Source organism: Pelodiscus sinensis, chromosome 21, assembly GCF_052426305.1.
Source record: "Pelodiscus sinensis isolate ZL-2025 chromosome 21, ASM5242630v1, whole genome shotgun sequence".
In the NCBI taxonomy this organism is placed as follows: domain Eukaryota; kingdom Metazoa; phylum Chordata; order Testudines; family Trionychidae; genus Pelodiscus; species Pelodiscus sinensis.
In genome coordinates this window covers 11,718,224-11,738,805 of record NC_143072.1, presented here as the reverse complement: position 1 = coordinate 11,738,805, position 20,582 = coordinate 11,718,224, and the positions used below count along the sequence as shown (strand labels likewise).

The window sequence follows — 20,582 nt, the reverse complement described above, 5'->3', positions numbered from 1 at the left end:
GAGGCTCTGAAGGATTTGTGCTCGGGGAGAGGCATTGCCTTTAGGAAAAGGGCCTCTAAACTAGATCTGGTAGTGCTGTTATTAACCAGAGATGTGGATGAAAAGGAGCAGAAGCAAGCCAAGGAGGCTGCTGAAAGAAGGCGGAAGGCAGATGAAGAAATTGCTAAGAGAAAGCAGGAGATGGATCGGGAACTTGAGATGAGAAAAGCAGAACATGCAGAGAGAATGGCAGAGCATGCAACTGTGACGGACCGGGCCGTGTCTGGGCACAGCTGAGGGCGTCCGCTCAGGGCGAATTGCTCAAATCCGGGGCTCCTTACAGCTCCCCGACTGGTGACCTCTCCAAACAGGCCACAAACCAGTCCCACAGAGCGCTTCAGCTGCCTGCCTGAAGCCTCCCGAGCAAAACCCCTCCGACGCCCCAGCAATAACCGTGCCCCAGATGGCCCCGGGCCTCATACACAGGTGGGGGGGTCCTAGCACCCAATCCCACCTACCCCGAACAAGTTCTGTCCGGTTCCAAGAAACCAGCCACAGATCCCTGGTCAATTTACCCTCTGGACCTTACCCACAAATCACACTGGGCCAATCCTTTAGAATCTATATCTAAAGGTTTATTATTACAAGAAAGAAAAGCCTGAGAGTAAGGTTATTAAAGTACAGTACGTTACATGCACCGAATCTCCCAGTCCTCGATGCAGGCTCTAGCAGAGGTGTTGCAGCTGCTGGTTTAAAAGTTCTTATTGCACATCCTACGATCAGGATGGGTCCACAGGTCTTCCGGGCTCTTCAATCCCTGCATTGCTGCCTCTGGGATGAAGTGCTGAGCTGAGAACAACATGGCATCGACCGCATGGCCTCTTTATACCTCCTTCCTGGCCTCTTCTTGTATGCAGCAAGTCACCTGGTCAGAGGCCAATCTCTATGTTCCCTGCTGGCTGCCCTCAGATGACAAACCCCATTCTTTGGGTGTGTCCATAGCCCATTGAGAGCCATTGTCCCACAGGGCCTGGCTACTCAGCCTGTCCATAGCAATGCTTACCCACATTCAGAGAAATATTCAGCTTCCACACAGATTACAGATTCCTACCTACACACACAGACATTATATATTCACATAAATAGCGTACATAAGATCAACAAACAATAAGCTCCCATTCAATACCCCACATGGCTCCCTTTTATACCAATTTCTGGGGCCAACACCCCCAACTAGGGGCGCAGCAGCGATCTGGCTGCTTCCCTCCAATTCGGTAATGTGACAGATGTAAAAGGTCTTTGTAGCAGAATGCAGGTGGTTAAGTCATTGAGAGAGTGTCCTTTCTGGTTAAAATGGAAAGAAACTGTTTTCTCTTTGTGATCTTGTCTGATATCTGTTTTGTGGGCATTAATCCTTTGGCGAAGTGCCTGAGATGTTTGTCCAACGTACATAGCATACGGACACTTTCGGCACATGATAGCATTAATTATATTACTGGATGCGCAGGAATATGTGTTCTTGATCTTATAACTCACTTGGTTAGGTCCAATAATGGTATCAGCAGAAGGAATATGTGGACAAAGCTGGCAACGGGGTTTGTTGCAAGGGAAGGTACCAGGATTGGTATTAGTGTGGTATGTCCTGTGGTTGTTGGTAAGAATCATCTTGAGGTTAGGTGGTTGTCTATAGGAGACTATGGGTCTGTCTCCCAGAGCCTCTTGGAGTATGGTATCCTGTTCCAGTATAGGCTGTAGTTTATTGATAATGTGTGGACAGGTTTAAGTTGGGGGTTGTAGTTGATGACAAGTGGTGTTCTATTGTTGGTTTTCTTGGGTCTGTCTTGAAGTAGATGGTTTCTAGGTATTCGTCTGGCTCTTTCAATTTGCTTTTTTATTTCTCCGGGTGGGTAGTTGAGGTTTATAAATGCTTGGTAGAGATCCTGAAGTTTCTGGTCTCTGTCAGTGGGATTAGAGCAGATGCGGTTGTATCGAAGGGCTTGGCTATAGACGATGGATCATGTGGTGTGTTCTGGATGGGAGCTGGAAGCATGTAGGTAACTGTATGAGTCGGTGGGTTTTCTGTAGAGAGTGGTGTCTAATTTTCCATTGTTGATTTGTACTGTGGTTTCCAGGAAGTGGATCTCTCGTGTAGAATGGTCCAGGATGAGGTTGATGGTGGGGTGTAGGTTGTTGAAATCTCTGTGGAATATCTCCAGTGTTTCTTGGCCATGCGTCCAGATCATAAAGATGTCATCGATGTACCGTAGGTAGAGAAGGGTGAAAGGGGACTGGAGTTGAGGAAACGTTGTTCTAGGTCAGCCATAAAGATGTTAGCATACTGTGGGGTCATGCGTGTACCCATGGCTGTGCCGCTGATCTGGAGGTATAAGTTGTTCTCAAACTGGAAATAATTGTGGGTGAGAACAAAGTTACATAGGTCTGCTATCAGGTTGGCAGTGGTGTCCTCTGGGATAGGATAGTGTTTCTAATTGCTTGTAATCCATCTTCATGTGGGATGTTGGTATATAGAGTTGGTATATGGTGGCAAGGATGGTGTTATTGGGGAGGTTATCGATGTTTTGTAGTTTCCTTAGGAAGTCAGTAGTGTCTCGGAGATAGCTGGGGGTGTTGGTTGCGAAGGGTTTGAGAAGAGAGTCTACATAGCTGGATAGACCAGTAGTGAGCGTGCCAATACCAGAGATGAAGGGACATCCGGGGTGCCCAGGTTTATGGATCTTGGGAAGCAGATAGAACAATCCTGGTCGGGGGTCAGAAGGTGTTTCTGTGTGGATTTGTTCCCGAGTAGCTGTGGGAAGGAGACAGTGTAGTTTCTTTTGGTATTCCAAGGTGGGATCAGAGGGGAGAGGTTTGTAAAATGTGGAAAACCCTGAGAGTAACACCATTTAAGGATTAATGATTGCAGCATGACATTGCAAAACGCATAGAATCAAATGGAAATTTCTAATTGCTCTTATTCTACGGTTCAGAACCTTGTCACATCCAGGGCCAACTGAGGCCTGGGACAAAATACCGATAAATGTATGCATTGATTACTATGACATTTTGAGACAATTTTAGGGATAACCTAGGGTGATGTTACAGTTAACGTGTCTCTGAGGTCTCAAAGGGGTAGCCATGTTAGTCTGTAACTAAAAGAACTTACTGTACATGGGGAGAGGGGACAGGCAGAAACATCTGGATCTCACTATGCATGTCAAAATGATTGCCATTACCAATGCCATGTTAATCTCTCTCTCTCTCTCTCTCTCTCTCTCTATATATATATATATATCTATGAGAGCATGTCTGTAAGTCCCAGAGGGGTAGCTGTATTAGTCTGTAACTTAAAAAACAACAAATAGTTCTGCAGCACCTTCTGTGCGTCCATTTGTTCAAGAGCCTCTCCCAAATGGTAACAGCTATGAACACCAAATTCGGTAGGCAGCTTCCTTTTCTCCTAACTTAAAGCAAGTTCAGGGTTTGGTTGTGTCCAGAAAGTAGGAAATCCCTGGAATGGAAATGCTTTCCATAACATGGAAAGGGAAGGGACCGCTGTCCAGAGGGCTGTGAAACTCACAGTGGCCATGGGGGCATTGAATGCTGGAGAGAGCTATACTGCAGAGTGACTGCTGGGGGCAGCCACACCGCCAAGAGAAGGGCCAGCTGAGGCTGGGGCTTGCCATCAGACCCGGTAAGTAGCCTCCCTGCCTCAACCCCTCCCCCGGCCCCGAAACTAAGTTTAAGGCCCAAGAGGGTGGCATGCACCTTACTGGCAGAGATGTGCAATGCGTCTGTATGGATTCCTTGGACTGGTGCATACAGGAAAACCAAGGCACCCTGACGAGGGGGACAAAGAGCCAAAATCTCAGGTAGATGCGCTCATCAGAATCACTAAGCGAAAGTCCTGATGGCTTTAGCCACAGAAGATGGTCCAGGATTTGTGCACCAGATGACTGAAGGGGAGTGGAATGTTCCAGCTCTGCACTCATGGGGGGAACTTCTCTCTTTAGCCAAGGCTGCTCCCTTGCTGAAGCCTGTCTGGTTTCTAGGAAAGCTCTGCCTGTCCAGTGATGTGAGCCCGAGGGCTCCCAGGCCCAGAGTTGAGGGGGGCTCCAGAGGGAGGACACCCCCTGCTCGGTTATACCTGGCCCAGGCAGAGGCATCACAAATCGATGAGCGGATCGAGACAGTTAGGTCTGGACACCAGAAGTGAAGCTGCTGCACTGGGGCCACAAGAATCAGCTGAGCCCACTCTCGCCTCCCCCCCTGGGACTCGGAGGCAGGTGGAATGTGCCAGCCCTGGAGCTGACCAGATGGGGAGGTAACCGTGAGGACCCAGGACGGGAGAGCAGAGGAGCTAAATGAGCAACGTGGCACCTCGTTTAAATATCCCCTTGTTCTCTGCTGCCATCTCCTGGAGAGCAGGGGGAGAGGACTGGGACACTGGGGCTGCGTCTAGACTGGCAGGATTTTACGCAACTGCTTTTAACGGAAAAATTTTCTGTTAAAAGCATTTGTGGAAAAGCGCGTCTAGATTGGCAGGACGCTTTTCCGCAGAAGCACTTTTTGCAGAAAAGCGTCTGTGGCCAATCTAGATGCGCTTTTCCGCAAAAAAGCCCCAATCGCCATTTTCGCCATCGGGGCTTTTTTTCTGAAAACAAATTGGAGCTGTCTACACTGGCCCTTTTGTGCAAAAGTTTTGCGCAAAAGGACTTTTGCCCGAACGGGAGCAGCCTAGTATTTCCGCAAGAAGCACGGATTTCTTACAATAGGAAGTCAGTGCTTTTGCGGAAATTCAAGTGGCCAGTGTAGACAGCTGGTAAGTTTTTCCAGAAAAGCGGCTGATTTTCCGGAAAAACTGGCCAGTCTAGACACAGCCCGGGTATAAGGAGACCCAGTTTTGTGCTTGCAGCTTGGGGCCCCTATTTTTGAGAGAGCCCCCTTGGGAATTCACCAGGGGAAAGCCTGGCCACTGGTGGGGGAGGGGTCACTCTCACTGCGCTGATGTTTGCCAAGGGGGGCAGGAGGAGGAACGTGGCCTGGATAAAGCTAGTGGGCAAAGAGCAGGAGTTTGCATCATTCCTGGGTTGTGGCTAGAACACCTATGTGTGGGGAGGGATTCTGATGGGTGCCCAAGGCCACGGATCCCTTTTGTCTGTAGAGCTGAGCCAAACACTGTCCCTGCTGTATGTGGGCAGAGCTCACCAGAGGGGCCAGCTGTCTAACCAGCAAGGTGGATGTCAGAGCCCCCCCACTCAGTGAGCAGCCCTTGAGTCCGACTGCAGCCCCTGGCTGGTAGGCAGAGCAAGCGCAGCTGGATCCATCCACAGGCCACAGCCTCCAGCAAACAAAGCAACGGAGCAGGAGCTGCTGGACGCGTGAGAGGGAATTCATAGTGACCGTCCACATCAACCCTGTGACTCTGGGAAGAGCTCCCAGGCCTAGCTGCTGCATTGATCTTCCGGGAAGCGAAGATGTGGCCGATGTTGCCCTAAGCTCTGCACCTCTTGTCAAGAGGCTTTAGGTGGGGAGCAGGTGAGCTCCAGCCACAGGAGATGCAATGCAGCATGTGCGCACCCTGTGGCGAGGCTGCTGAAAGCTGTCTTGAGTGGACAACACTGTGGAGTGTAGACATGGCCTAGGACTGCATGAGGAGAGGGTCTGGCCTGAACAAATTGAATTCTCCTTGCCCATGAAGTCAAGGGGCAGCTTGCTAGAGACAGCTGCTGCCGAGAAGAGAAGCTGCAGGATACGTCTTATGGCCCAACATCTAATGTTTGGAGCTCTCGAGGGAGTTTGGGAACTTGCTTGGAATGTTGCTTCTCTGCAGGGACCACAAGACATGACCCACTTTCATCCTAGTCCCCTGCTCTCAGAAATGACCCCAACTTTCTAATGGCACAAAACTGATCACCCCTGCTCCACCCCTTGCCCTTCCCCCAACCAGGGCTGGCCCGAGACATTCTGGCGCCCCAGGCATGGGCGTGCGGCGCAGCCCCCGGGCGCACAGCCCATGTGCAGGCCCGCCCGTGGGGAGCAGGTCCGCCCCCCTAGGGTGCGCAGGCCTGCCCCCGGGGTGCACAGCGCATGCACAGCACAGTCCGGTCCGGCCGTCACTGCTGGTGCGCGCGCCGGGCCATGTACGGCCCCGCGGCTGTGGGGAAACTGCCTTGCTGGCCAGCGCCGCGGGGATGCAGGTGATCCGGTGCCGCGGGAACCGGGTGTACGGCGCCCGAGCCGGAAAAAAGCAGCAGCCATGTTTATGCAAATGAAGTGGGGGGGATTTAAATCCCCGCTTCATTTGCAATTGTGATGTGTCTAATTTGCATCCCTTTTACGGAAAAGGGATGAAGTCTGGACACAGCCCTTATATAAAAGCCAGCTGGATACACACCCAACGCAGGAGGCAAAGGTGCTGAATCAGCAGAAGGTGGTGACATGGAGCAGAGGCTCTGGCAGTTGCTAAACGAATCTAGTTTAACTAGCTAATTAGCCCATCATAAGACGGGATTTTCAGGTCTTCTCTCCTGAGCTCTCTCGCACTGTCTCTCTCTCTCTCTCTCTCTCTTCCTACTGCCTCCCCCCCTCAGCTCTCCTCCGCCTCCTGCCTCTCTCTCCATCTCTTTCTTTCTTTTCTCCCCCTCCTGCCTCTCACTCTCCCTTTCTCTCCCCTCCGTCTCTCCCCACCCCTTTCCCCTTCCCCTTCCCTCCCGCCGTGGCACTTGACTGAGTGCTGCCTGCTCAGCCGGGCTTCCGCGAGGAAGGGGGGCGGGGCGGTGACGTACAGGGCCAGGGGGCAGGGCCATGTACATCACCGCCTTGCCTTCCCCTCCCACCCCGGGGGAGCCTAAACAGCCCCTTCACTGCTGGCTCCCCCGGCGGCCCAGCTGAGGGGTGCACCACTCAGAGGAGTGCCACAGTGGGAGAGGAAGGGGGGCGGTGACATACATGGCCCCGCCCCCTGGCTGTGTACATCACCGCCCCGCCCCCTTCCCCTCCCTCCATGGTGGCTCGGCTGAGTGATGTGCTCTCAGCCGGGCTCCCGCAGGGGAGGAGGGGCGGGGCGGTGACGTACATGGTCAGAGGGCGGGGCTGCCTATGTCACCACCCTTTCCCCCCACGGTGGCCCGGCTGAGGGGCGCACTGCTCAGTGCCACGGTGGGAGGAGGAAGGTGGGGGCGGTGACGTACACAGCCCCGCCCCCCTTCCTGTCCCACTGGGCCCACCTGAGCAGCGCTCAGCTGGGCCCCAGCGGGGGAGCAAGAGGTGGCAAGTGGTCCTTTGGGGTCCAGCTGCGGCCAGTGGCTGCACCAACCCCCCTCGCCAGGTCTGCAGGGTAAGCTAGGCGAGCTACAAGTCTGGCAGTGACCCCTGGCTGGTACAGAGTGCCCTCCCAGACCATGATATACCAAGAACCTTGTGGGAGTCCCCTCCTCAGCATGCTGCTGGACCCTATGCAGGAATCCTCCCTCCTTGCCCCAAGTACCCTCGGGGACTGTGGCCCAAGTACTTTAGAATAAAAAGGAACTAACATAAGCAATATTTTACAAATGGGGAAACTAAGGCACAGAGCAGTGTAATGAGTTTCTCATGGTCACAGGTAGAACTCAGCTCCTCTGAGTTTAAGATCAGTCTCCCTCCCACCAGACCACAATTATTACTCAGTGCAAATGGCTGCTAGAGGGCAGTGTCAAGAAATGGGGCGCATGCTTTGAAGGATGGTTGACCCCTTAAATCAAAACATTTTAGTTCTGGCTTGTGAGACTCACTGAAATCTTTCTCCTCCAAAAGCCTCAGCCCTTTTCCTGCCGGGGGCTACTCATCTCTCTTCTCTCTCGCAATGAAATCGGCCATTGATGGCAGCTTTTCAGAATGATTTGGGCTGTGACATTTCCTGAGAGTTCAGGTTTTGTCACCACAAATAAGGTGTTTCTAATGAAATCTGTCTATGGAGACGTGTTTCTACTGTAACAGTGTTTTTCCATGTGTCATGTACACCAGTGATGCCCAACTTTTTAAATTTGTGAGCCCCACACTGCGGGAGCCGCCAATGGCAAGGCCCAGCCCCCGGCCGGCTGTATGAAAGTGCTGCGTGCGGCTGGGCCCAGCCCCTGGCCAGCCGAATCAAAATGCCGCGACCCCCCAGGGAGGTTGTGACCCACAGGTTGTGCACCACTGATGTACACTGCTCTCTCTCTCTCTTTCTCTTTTTAATTCATTTGCACCATGATTTTTGTCATGGTTAATGGTGGGCCTTAGCTGTTGACTTTCTTTTTTGGCAACACCACGCTAATACAGACTTGACAGCAAGCACTGAAAACATGCTCTACAGCAGGGGTCACCAACCAGTCGATCGGGATTTACCGGTAGATCTTGGAGACTCTGACAGGCGACCCTGAGTGGTTTGGCCAGGAAGCTCTCAAGCACTGGCACTTCAGTTGCTCCTCTCCCCACTGTCATGCTGCTCCTGCCCACTGCCTTGGAGCTGCCCCCCTAGGAGCCTCCTGCTCGCTGTGCAGGGTGTGGGAGGGAGAAGGGGGGGCGCTGATGTCAGGGTGTCCCTTCTCCCCCCACTCCTGGACCCTGTCTCCACGCAGAGAGAAGGGGGTGGTGGGAGCTTGGCAGTGCAAATCTCTGTCACTCTCACACACTGTGACATTCTGTCCTTCGCTCATCTCCCCACCCAGCACATACCTGGGGACCATCGTTACTACTTTTACTGCTGGCAAAGTGGTTTATTTGGGGGTTTGACTGGTCAGTGCATTTCATCATTTTCATTTTGCCCTTATGCTTAAATTTAATTCTTTGAGGAGTGAGTTCTAAAATGCCAAACCTGTTGCAGCTGGATTAATTATCCTTGTGGGAATTGCTGCTCCTGGAGGTGGCTGGCATGTCCCTGCAGCCCCTGAGAGAGGCAGAGCTGGGGATCTCCACATGTTGTCCTTGCCTGCAGACACCGCTCCTGCAGCTCCATTGATCAATAACAGGGAACTGTGGTCAGGAGAAGCTGTGGGCTCAGTGCCGGTAGATGAGGGGCAGCACATGGCACCATGGAGCCATTGCTGTACATGCCAACTGCTTTCAGGAGTGGTTCAGGGCCAGGGCAGGGGTAAGTCTTCCTTAACCCCACTGCTCCACCACCCAGAAGCCATCTCAGTCAAACAGTGCCCAGCCAGAGCCTGCTTCCTGAACCCCATCCCAGCCCTGAACCTCCTCCAAACCTCCTGCCCCAGACGTGAGTCCCCCTGCACCCAAACTCCTTCCCAGAGCTTGTACCCCCATCCCCCACCCTGGGCTAAGCCTGGAGCCCCTCCCACACTCTAAACTCCTTGGCTGAAGGCCAGAGCCTAACCCCCTACCCCAGCTTGGTGAAAGCAAATGAGATTTGGGGAGAAAGGGAGATGGAGTGAGCAGGGTGAGGCCTCCGAGAAGGGGTGGAGCAGCAGCAGACCTCAGAGAAGGGGTGGGAAGGAAGTGGGGCAAGGGTCTTTGGGTTTGAGGTAGATCTTACATTGCACTTCAATTGAAAAAATGATCTTGTGGTTAAAAAGCTTGGAGGCCCCTGCTGCACACACATTTGTTACCTCATGGACCTAAATAAGAGACTGGTTCCTACATGGGTGAAAATGGGGGCAAATCTCCCAAACTCTCCCACAATGCAAGTGAATGACTGAGTGTTCCAGGAGAGATTTTGAAGTTCATTCCCCTACCAGGATAACAGGATCTTGGTAACGAATTGTCCATTCATTATCAGTGGGAATAGGTCTCTGGAGGGATGATAGGAGTTACTATAGAGAACTTCTGGGTGTCTGGCTGGTGAGTCTTGCCCACATGCTCAGGGTTTAGCTGATCGCCATATTTGGGGTCGGGAAGGAATTTTCCTCCAGGGTAGATTGGCAGAGGCCCTGGAGGTTTTTCGCCTTCCTCTGTAGCATGGGGCACGGATCACTTGCTGGAGGATTCTCTGCATCTTGCGGTCTTCAAAGTATTTGAAGGCTTCAATATTGGAGATATAGGTGAGAGGATTATTCTAGGAGGGGTGGGTGAGATTCTGTGGCCTGCACTGTGCAGGGGGTCAGACTAGATGATCATAATGGTCCCTTCTGACCTTAAAGTCTATGAGTCTATGAGTCTACTCTCCAGCTGACTGGGTTGCTGAGAACAAAAAGTAATGTCTCCCTAGAAACAACCCCTGCCCACATATGGGCAGATGCAGCAGGTTTGCCAAAATGTTGGTGGTGCCTTCCCCATCCAAGCTCCTTCCCCATCCAAACTCGTAGGCTTTGTCTACACTACAGGGTTTTTGCACAAGAAGCTTTTTGCGCAAAAACGCATCCACACCATAAAAGCGCATTGCAAAAGCATCCACACTGCGCAAGAGAGCATTCACACTTCATGGACACTCTTACGCAAGAAAGTTCTGATGGCCATTCCCAGAATGGCCATCAGAGCACCTGTGCTTTTTCTGATCAGCTCTTTCTGCCCAAGAAATCCCTGTTGAGCATCCACACACACCTTTTTGCACAAGAACTCTTGCGCAAAAAGGAGTTATTCCCTGTAGAAAGAGATATACCTACACTGCAAAAAGCCCTCTGTTCTGCTATTTCACTATACATTTTCTTGTGCAAAAACACTCTTGAGGTGTGGACGCGCCACGGGTTTTTGCACAAAAACCCTATAGCGTAGACATAGCCCTACAGCTCTGCCTGGGAATTTGTTAGGCAGGCTTCCTGCTTCTGATGTATGTATTCTTTAGGGGTATGTCTCCACCACTCCTACCCCCTGGCTAATACCACTCCATGGACCCAGCCTCCATGACTTGATCTCACTTCCCTTTAAACTCTGTTCTAGTTCTAGCCTTCACAGCCTCCTGCAGCAAGGAGTTCCACAGGTTGACTCTTTGCTTTGTGAAGAACAACTTTCTGTTACTAGTTTGAAGCCTGCTACCCATTCATTTCCTTTGGTGTCCTCTAGTCCTTCTTTATGGGAACTAATGAAGAACTTTTCTGTATGCACCCTCTCCACCCAACTCCTGCTTTTGGAGACCTCTATCCTCCATCTCCTCTTTTCTAAGCTGAAAAGTCCCAGTTTCTTTAGCCTCTCTTCATATGGGACCTTTTCCCAACCCCTGATCATTTTAGTTGCCCTCCCCACTCCCAGCCTCTCTCCTTTTCCCAGTCTCCCCCAGTTTTGTTCAATAAAGACAGATTCCATTTTTTAACACAATTGTCCTTTATTTTGTACATCAAGAAAAGGGGCTAGGGAAGGGTAAGTGGAAGGAGGTGAGGGAGGAATGGGGTACGAGCCCCCGATGGGGAGGACTGGGCTGGCTCTGTAGGCTTCTGGGGGTGGAAGCTCTCCTGCAGCCCCCCAATTTCCCCCTCTCCCCAGATGGCAGCCTGCGGCAAGTGCAGCCAGGCTGATGGCCGAGTGGTGTGATGTGCCCAGTGTGGGTACTCCGGGCAATCCAAGCCAGGACTGGTTTGCAAGTGGGGCACCCCTTAGAACTGTCTGTCCGGGGTGGGGGTCGGGACCCTTTAAGCGCAGCCCTCGGCTAGCCTGAGACAGCATCTCCACGCTCTAAGTCCTCCTCTGATGCCCTGCCGGCACTGCTTCTGGCCATCCTTAAGCCCTGTTCAGGGTCCACTTAATGTGGACTTGCTAGTTCGAATTAGCAAAACACTAATTCGAACTAGTTTTTAGTTCTAGACGCGTTAGTTCGAATTAGCGCTGTAGTGTAGACATACCCTATTATACCTACTAGGAGGCTGCACCTCCTGCTTGCTACACATGCCAACCCCCTCTCTTGGGGGGGGGCTCCCTGGGGAGGGCCAGACTGCAGCAGCCCCGGCCCTTTCTCTCCTTCCCACCGTCCCCGGTTGCCCTGGCCTTTTCTCCCTGCTCCCCCCCTCCCCCAGCCGTGCCCACACCCACGCCAGCCACAGCCCTTTCTCTCTCCCCCCCACCCTGGCCATGCCAGCCCAGACTCGTTACGCTCCTGCCCTGCCCCCTGCCGCACCAGCACAAGCCCTTTTTTCCCCACCCCCACACCTCCCGCTGCCTGGCCCAGCTCTGCCCCCGGTGGCGGGGAAGGGTGAGGCCACAGAGCCCTGGCTCTCCCTGTGCCTCCCATAGCCGTCTGGGCCAGCAGTGGCTGGGGCTTGGTTCCAGGGACGAAGGGGTGGGGCTAGGAGCTGGGCTTTACCCTCCCGTGCCTACACTTCCCAGCCTGTGGACTCTGTGACATGATGATGTCACTCTGTTGTTCTACAGGAACATTTGTTTATAGAGAGAGCGATTACTTCTTGAGTTTTTGGTTAGCTGCTCTTCAGATAGTTTTTGGCCTCCCTAATTACATTTTTATACTTTATTTGCCAGAGTTTATGCTCCTCTCTATGTTCCTCACTAGGATTTAACTTCCACTTTTTAAATGATGTCGTTTTACCTCTCACTGCTTCTTTTACTTGGCTATTAAGCCCCGATGGCACTGTTTTGGTTCTCTTACTGTGTTTTGGTTTTTGTTTTAAATTTGGGGCATACATTTAAGTTGAGCATCTATTATAGCATCTTTCAAAAGTTTCCATGCAGCTTGCAGGGATTTCACTTCTGGCACTGTACTTTTAAATTTGTTTAACTAATCTCCTCGTTTCTGTGTAGTTCCCCTTTCTGAAATTAAATGCCACAGTGTGATGTTTTTCCCACCACAGGGAAATTATAATTTTATTAATTATATTGTGGTCAGTATTTCCAAGCAGTTCAGCTACAGTAACCTCCTGGACCAGGTCCTGCGCTCCACTTAGGACCAAATCAAGAACTGCCTCGCCTCTCGTGGGTTCCAGAACCAGCTTCTCCAAGAAGCAATCATTTAAGATCTCTATATGGGGATAGTTGAACTCCCCCACTATTATTGAGGATTTTTATTTTTATGGTCTCTCTCTAATCTCCCTGAGCATTTTACAGTCACTATCACCATCCTGGTCAGTTGGGTCAGTAATATATCCCTACTGTAATAGTCATAGGCTACGTCTAGACTGGCATGATTTTCCGCAAATGCTTTTAACAGAAAAGTTTTTCTGTTAAAAGCATTTGCAGAAAAGAGTATCTAGATTGGCACGGACGCTTTTCCACAAAAGCACTTTTTGCAGAAAAGTGTCAGTGCCAATCTAGACGTGGTTTTGTGTAAGAAAGCCCTGATCGCCATTTTCGCCATCAGGGCTTTTTTCCGCAAACGTTTTTAGCTGTCTACACTGGCCCTCTTGCGCAAAAACATTTCCAGAAAAGGACTTTTGCCCGAACGGGAACGTCAAAGCATTTGCGCAAGAAGCACTGATTTCGGACAGTAGAACGTCAGTGCTTTTGCGCAAAATCAAGCGGCCAGTGTAGACAGCTGGCAAGTTTTTACGCAAAAGCAGCTGCTTTTGCGGAAAAACTTGCCAGTCTAGATGCAGCCATAGTGTTTGTATATAAGCACTTTAAAAACTTGTCACTATTTATCTGTTTGCTATTACATGATGGGATCCAATAGGACTCTTTTCATTTGACTGTTTCTCACATGATCTAACCCAGATCTTCTTATCTTCCATCTTCTCCTCTGTACTAGGACATGGACAATCTCCATTTATAGACTCTCCTCTTAAGGAATGTCTCTGTCTGATCCATGTGCCCTCTGCACCGGTCAACTTTCCCCAAGACCTTTGTTTAAAAACTGCTCTACAACTTTTTAAATTTTAAGTGCCAGCAGTCTGGTTCCATTTTGGTTTATGTGGAGCCCATCCTTCCTGCATAGGCTTCCCCTTTCCCAAAAGTTTCCCCTGCTGCTGGGCTTCTGCCTACATCCTCTTTGTAGTCCTAGAACTTGTCCTTTCTTGATGTTTATTTTTAAATCAGGTGGTTTTGGTTTTATTTTAAAGAAGTTGAAAGAATGTGAAGTGTTAAGTTATTGGTCTCCAACCTCTTTAGGCACGAGATCACTTTTTGAATGTAAGTGCAATCCAAGATCTCCTTCAAACCCAAACACCCTTGACTCTTCTTTGAGGCCCCACCCCTGCTCACCCCTTCCTCCCTCCCTTTCAACAGGCAGGGGCAGCGGGTTGGGGTGCAGGTTCTGGTCTTTGATGAAGGGTTCTGGAGTGCGAGAGGGGCTCTGAGCTGAGCCTGGGGCAGGCAGTTGGGGTGCTGGAGGGGATTCTAGATGCAGGCTCTGGGAGGGTGTTTGGATGCAGGGGTGCTCGGGGCTGGGGCAGGGCTTGGGGTGCAGGAGGGGTTCATGATGGGGTAGGGTTTCAGGATGTGGGCTCCAGCTGAGCACTGCTTACCTGAGGTGGCTCCTGGGTGGTGGTGCAGTGGGGCTAAGACAGGCTCCCCCCTGCCCTGGCCCTGCACCACTCCCTAAAGCAGCCAGCAAACTCCCTCCCAAGTCCCGTTGTGCCCCCTCTGTTCTGTGGAGATAGAATATGGAGTGGGAGAGGGGGCACCTTGGTGTGAGCACCCCTCCCAGTCTCCTGCACTGCACCGAAAGCCGGAGACTCCTGAGGGAACAGCTCCAAGGCAAAGGGAAGAAGATGCACAAGAGTGGGACACGGGGCAGCTGAAGTACCAGCGCTTGGTAGCCTCTTGGCCAAACCAGTTGGGATCATCTGTCAGATGCTCCAAGATTTACCAGTAGATCCTGATCTACTGGGTGGTGGCCACTGTGTTAAGTGTATCTAGCCCCCCGCTCCCCTCAAACTCTGCCTCTAAACTGCCCAACAAAACTCCTCTATTTGCCCACTCTTAGGGTACGTCTAGACTACCGCGTTTTGTCAACGGAAGTTTTGTCGACAGATACCGTCGACAAAACTTCCGTCGACAAAGAGCGTCCAGACACATTGAGTTCTGTCGACAAAGCAAGCTGCTTTGTCGACAGAACTCCGTAGTCTGGACGCAACGTTACAGGCAATAACACCTTCTGTCGACAGAGTTCTGTCGACAGAAGGTGTTATGCCTCGTAAAATGAGGTATACCAGCGTCGACAAAACTGCTGAGTTCTGTCGACGTTATGTCGACAGAACTCAGCGGTAGTGTAGACGCTGGTACAGTTTTGTCAACAAAAGTCCACTTTTGTCGACAAAACTAGGTAGTCTAGACACACCCTTAGTTTCTTATCTTTCGACTGGAAAACCTGACAACACTTTTGGGACCAGCTAATGAGCCTTAGTTCACTTTAATGATAAGCCTTTTGTTACCTTAATCCCCCTGCCTCTGTTCATAAACAAACTCCCTGCAGCAAGGCTGGGCTGCTCCAGCTTCCGAATTCATCACAGTGACACTCAAGCTAGGTTGCAGTTGTTGGAGCAGAGCCCCCAGCCCTCAACGTTCATGGTTCCTGAGCACCTCTGGCCCACGTAACTTGCCGCCTATGTCCAGGTGCACACGTACCCCTCCTCCTCCTCACCACAGCAAGCTTTATCCAAACGAGAATGAAGCACATAACTCACTCCTCCAGCTACAGGGGGTCTCTGCTTGGAGTCACAAGCCATAACCAAGCCACCTGCGCTACTGCCCCATCTACCATTTGAGAAGGACAGACACATCCTACCATGGCAGCTGTACACCAGGCAAGAGAGGCTCCCATGCGTCACCCCATGGAGCAGGGTAGACTGGCAAACAGAGAGGTCAGGGACTGGCAGGAACAAGACCAGTGTGATGCTCATGGCTCCGTTGGCACATCTCTGCTGCTGTCTGGAGGCATCTGGTTTCTCTGGGACCTGGGGAATTCTTTTGGTTTCACACTGTGCAACTTGCAAGGGAGGCCTTGTGGGGAGCCAAGGAGCTGGGAAACCAGGGGCCCTTTGCCAATGCTGACCTTGAGCAAAGCTTTCCATTCCATCAGGAGACGGCTCAGTGCTGGGAGCTGCAGAGACTCAAGAATGGCAGAGGTGTGGGTGGGTGAAGTGAATAGCAGCTTGGCCCCATCTCTGAGTTGCTGAGCCACCATGCTGGGTCCTTTTGAACATCCAGCCACCTCCTGTGGTGCCTTAAATCTCTGAGTAACATTTTCAAAAGTGTCTAAGCCACTTATGTGCCTAAGTCCCATTGACTTTCAGTAGGATTTAGGCACTTGTAAAACTCTCTCCTTGTCTCATGTCCAGTGGTTTCTGTTCCTTGCAGGGTTCCAGACCAACTCACTCCTGCTTCTCTTGATACTGTCGGTGCTGACACTGCTTTGCATAACCCCCATGCAGGGCAGTGGGGCCCTAAAAGTCAAGAAAGGTGAGTAGAGGACCAAGTGGTGAGCATCTAGATCAGGGTATCGTGGGCCTGATTATGCTCCTCTCCCCTATCCAAGGGGACATCTTAACTGCGAGGTTTTTCTGGGTATCCCGTAAAAACTCCGCTGCATGCAGGAAACGCGTTTGCTCTTCTGCTTTTTTTTTTTTTTTGCCAAAGAGCAAACGCACTCTTTTGGGGAGCCCTTTATGCCTTGTTCTACGAGGAATAAAGGCTCCGCTGAAAGAGGAGGCTTTTCCACCATTTGGCCCTACAATTTGCGTAGCTTTTTCTGAAAAAAGCCTATAGTGTAGACCTAGCCCATGTGTAATCCCTGTATTCAGGGCCGGCCTTAAGCCGATTCGGCTGAATTGGACCCCGGGCCTAAGAGGGCCCCACGCACTGCACCCGGAAGTCGGCTGCTCCCCCTTGCCAGTGCATGCTGCCGGCTGCTGCTGCCACGCGCCTGCATTTGAGGTGGGTGGGGAGACGCTCAGGCGTGATGTGACGTCGTCATGGCCCAGGATTTTTAAAACTGAAAACTGCAGGCGGCTCAGACTCGGAGTCTAGCCCCGCATTGCAGAAGGCAGAAGGTAAGGGGGGGGAAGGGGGGAGCGCAGTCAGCTCTCAGCCACCTGCAGCCCAGGGAGCGGCAATTTGCCCTGAGCACGTGGAGGCAGGGCGCAGAGCAGCATCGCGGGGCGCGGTCAAAGCAGGCGGGGTTGCACTTCCCCATGGGGCCCCAGACTGCTTGCAGAGGCGGGCCCGGCCCAGCCCGGCCCCTGGCTGCCGTCTCTTACCTGAAGGGCTCCAGAACCAGGCTCTGCAGGCTGAGGCCACGCGTGGAACCAGCCGCTAGCACGGCCATCATCCGTGGCAGCTTGCTCCAGTCTCCAGTTGGCCAGGCCAGCGCCAGCCGTGCCTCCATTGTGCGTGCTGCCCAGCCCGGCGCAGGCCATCTCTTCCGCTGACAGCCACGGGGCCGGCCTGAGCTCGGCTGGGTGGGGAGGTGGGCTGTGCAAATCCAGAATGGGAGCGGGGGACACTGGCGGTGGGGAGCCTTGGCTCCCAGCCGGACAGGGATGATGTGTGGGGGTGGGGCTATGCTGGCCCCAGCGCAGGTGTGCGTGGAGGCTTGCAGGGGGGAGGGGTGGGAGAGGAAGGGATTTGTGGAGGGGAGAAAGGGTGGGAGAGGAAGGAGCATGTGTGGGGGGGGGGCTTGTACAGAGGGGACGGGAGGGAAGGGGAGAGAGGAAGAGGGAGGGGGAGGGGGAGGGGGAAGAAAGGGGAAGGCACCAAGAGACAGGGTGGAGGAGAGACACATGCCAGGGGGCCAAGTGCAGACAATGAGGAAAAGGGCAGGAGGGAAGGTGTCAGTGGGAGGGGGGACATGGTGATGCTGGGAGAGGAGAGGGGAAGGGCATTGGAGGCTAGAGGGGGGAGGGGAAGGTGCTGGGAGAAGGCTTGAAAGAAGGGGTGGGCATGAGAAAGGTGGGGATGGAACAAGACATGTGTGAGGGCACAGGAGTGTGTGGGGAACTGGGGCAGAGAGTGATGAGGGGGTGGGCATCAGGGAACAAGAGGGCAAAGTGGGCAGGGGCAGTAAGGGAAGGAGAAGGCATGAGGAGGGTGCAGGGTAAGGGAATGTGCAGGTGCCAGGGGATTCTGGGGGTGAAGCAGAAGGGCAGACACATGCAGAGGAGGGACCAGCACCAGAGGAGAGAGACAGGGCACATGTGTAGAGGGAGGTGTTAGAAGAGGGGTAGCTCACATGATCAGAGTGGGGCTACTGGAGGAGTGGGCATAGGGGGGAGTGAAGGGCTGGTGGAGGGGGGCAGGTCGCAGGAGGGCTGAGGGCAGTGAGAAGGGCAGGAGTCAGGCCAGCAGAGGAGGGTGAGGAGTTGGGGGGCAGCAGGCACCAGGAGAGATGATGGAGCAAGGAGAGGCGACATGGCAGCAGAGAGAGGTTTATAAAATATTTATTAATAAATTGGTATGCTGCTCACGGCCACTTTGTTTGCGCCCCACGGTGCAGTTTGGATTTATGTGGGGATCAACACGTGGCCAGTGAATGGGAGCCAAAACAAAGTAGTCGGTGTAATGATATTTTGTTGATATGTGTTTTAGTAGCTAAATTCTTGGATTGTCATTGCTCATGAAAAGTGCTGTCCCATGGGTGGAAATCGGGTAAACGTTGCATTTTATTAATATCAGCAGAACTGACTTAAATGGGGCCTGTGAGTAGTGTAGTCTTGCCTTAATCTTTGTATTCATGCCTGTCAGTGTGAGAGAAGCTATTTGTATAGATTTGTTTGCATATGCAACCACACTTAAGTTGAGGCCCTCAGCATGTTCTGTAAGTATCAGTGTGGCCCCCGGGGCTTCCAAAGTTGAGTTGCCCTAGCTCATCCCTGACAGGTGTCTGTCTAACCTGCTCTTAAATATCTCCAGTGATGGAGATTCCACAATCTCACTAGGCATTTTATTCCAGTGTTTGACCACCCTGACAGGCAGGAAGTTTTTCCTAATGTCCAACCTAAACCTCCCTTGCTGCAATTTAAGCCGATTACTTCTCATCCTAACCTCAGAGGCCAAGCAGAACAATTTTTCTTCCTCTTCCTTATGATACTCTTCTAGATACGTGAAAGCTGCTCTCATGTCCCTTTTCGGTCTTCTTTTCCAAGGTAAACAAGGCCAATTCCTTCAGCCTTGCCTCACATCTCATGTTCTCTAGATCTTTCATCATTTGTGTTGATCTTCTCTGGACTTTCTCCACGTTTCCTGAAATGTGGCGCCCAGAACTGGACATGATACTGCAGCTAGGCCCTAATGTAGATGGCTCATTCCCTACCTAGGGGACGTGAGACTGGGCGGGTTAATTTCCAATCCTCCTGTTTATTCTTTTCCTAAGCCAGGGCACGGTAGTTCTGATGGGGACTCTGCAGGAAGGCAACCTGCACTACCCCCTTCCTGAAACCTTGTGCAGGTGTTAAACAGCTGTTCAGCCCACCCTAGAGGTGACTGCATTTCAGTGTGCCTAAAGCAACACTGCACCAGCAATGGACAGGAGAATGACTCCTGGACATGGCTTGCTCATAATTGCTTCAGGCCCATTGATGGGCCTCAGCCTCTTTCCTTCCACTCCCCTGCTTTGCAATGGGGCTGTAGACTCTGGGGGAGATGGGTGGAGGCAGGCAGAAGTGTCTCCCTGCAGCTGATGTAGACACATCTCTGTAGGTCGCAGGGATCAATCGCCAGATCATCGCTTGGAGGGATCTCCCTGCTGATCTCCTAAGGCTTTCAATTAGCCAAAGGATTCTAGGTCGCAGGCGGCATCCACTGCCGTCTCCTATTCTGTAAGGTATACCCCTTTTGTGTATGGGACCTTTCTATCTTTCTTCTGGGAGAGGGTGGGTTCGTTGCAGTTGCTTGTTGTGTGCCCTCTAACCCCACTGTCTGTGGCATTTCAGGGTTCCCCAGGGACTGCAGCTGCATTCCCCTAGACAGCCCCAGTGGGATCTATGTCATCCAGCCAGCAGGCTCTCCCCCTCGGGTGGGGTGGTGTGACATGGACACCGAAGGCAAAGGCTGGACCGTGGTCCAGAGAAATTCTTATAATACAGAGATCACCTGGCTGGAGTCCTGGAGCACCTACAACTATGGCTTTGGGAATGTGCAGCAGGCTTACTGGATGGGCAACGAATACCTGTCCCTGCTCATGCAGCAGAACACCAAAGGTCTGCTTTGTCATGGTGGACAAATCCAACAACACCCGCTTTGCGGAGTACGACATCTTCCGTATGGAGGATGAGCCCAGCGGGTACCCGCTGCAGCTGGGCAGATACTTGGGCGATGCCGAGGACTATCTCACCACCTATCATGCCAGTAGGGGAGGGGGGGCATACACAACAACATGAAGTTTAGCACAAGCGATCGGGATCAGGACCAAGCCAGTGGGAACTGTGCAAGTAGCTATGGAGGCTGGTGGTACGACAAGTGCCAGAATGTGCTGCTGAATGCGAAAGGCTACATCTACTGGGCCGGGTTCTGTAATAGTGGGGAGTGCAAGGCCTCCTTCATCCTGGTGAAGCCAACAGACGTGTGCTAAGGTTGGCAGGACAAGCCCTTCCTCCCTGGGAGCCAGCGCCATTGAGAAGGGCAACAATACGAGCTCAGGCACGGAGCTCCATCCTCTCTCCAGTCCCTGCAGTGCCTCTGCTCTCTTCATCCCATCCCCTGTAAGCGTCTGCCTGATAAATCCCTGTAATAAACTCAAGTGGTGACCATGGCTGGGTGTTTAATGATGTGCAGAGGGAGATTACTGTGTGTAATGGGAGCCCCCCCGCTGTACCTGT

At 52.2% G+C, this 20,582-nt stretch overlaps 1 pseudogene; it reads left to right on the top strand.

The window, feature by feature from the left end:
- The first annotated feature begins 3,764 nt into the window (after window positions 1-3,764).
- LOC106731733 (fibrinogen-like protein 1-like protein pseudogene) lies at window positions 3,765-20,582 on the top strand (annotated as a pseudogene).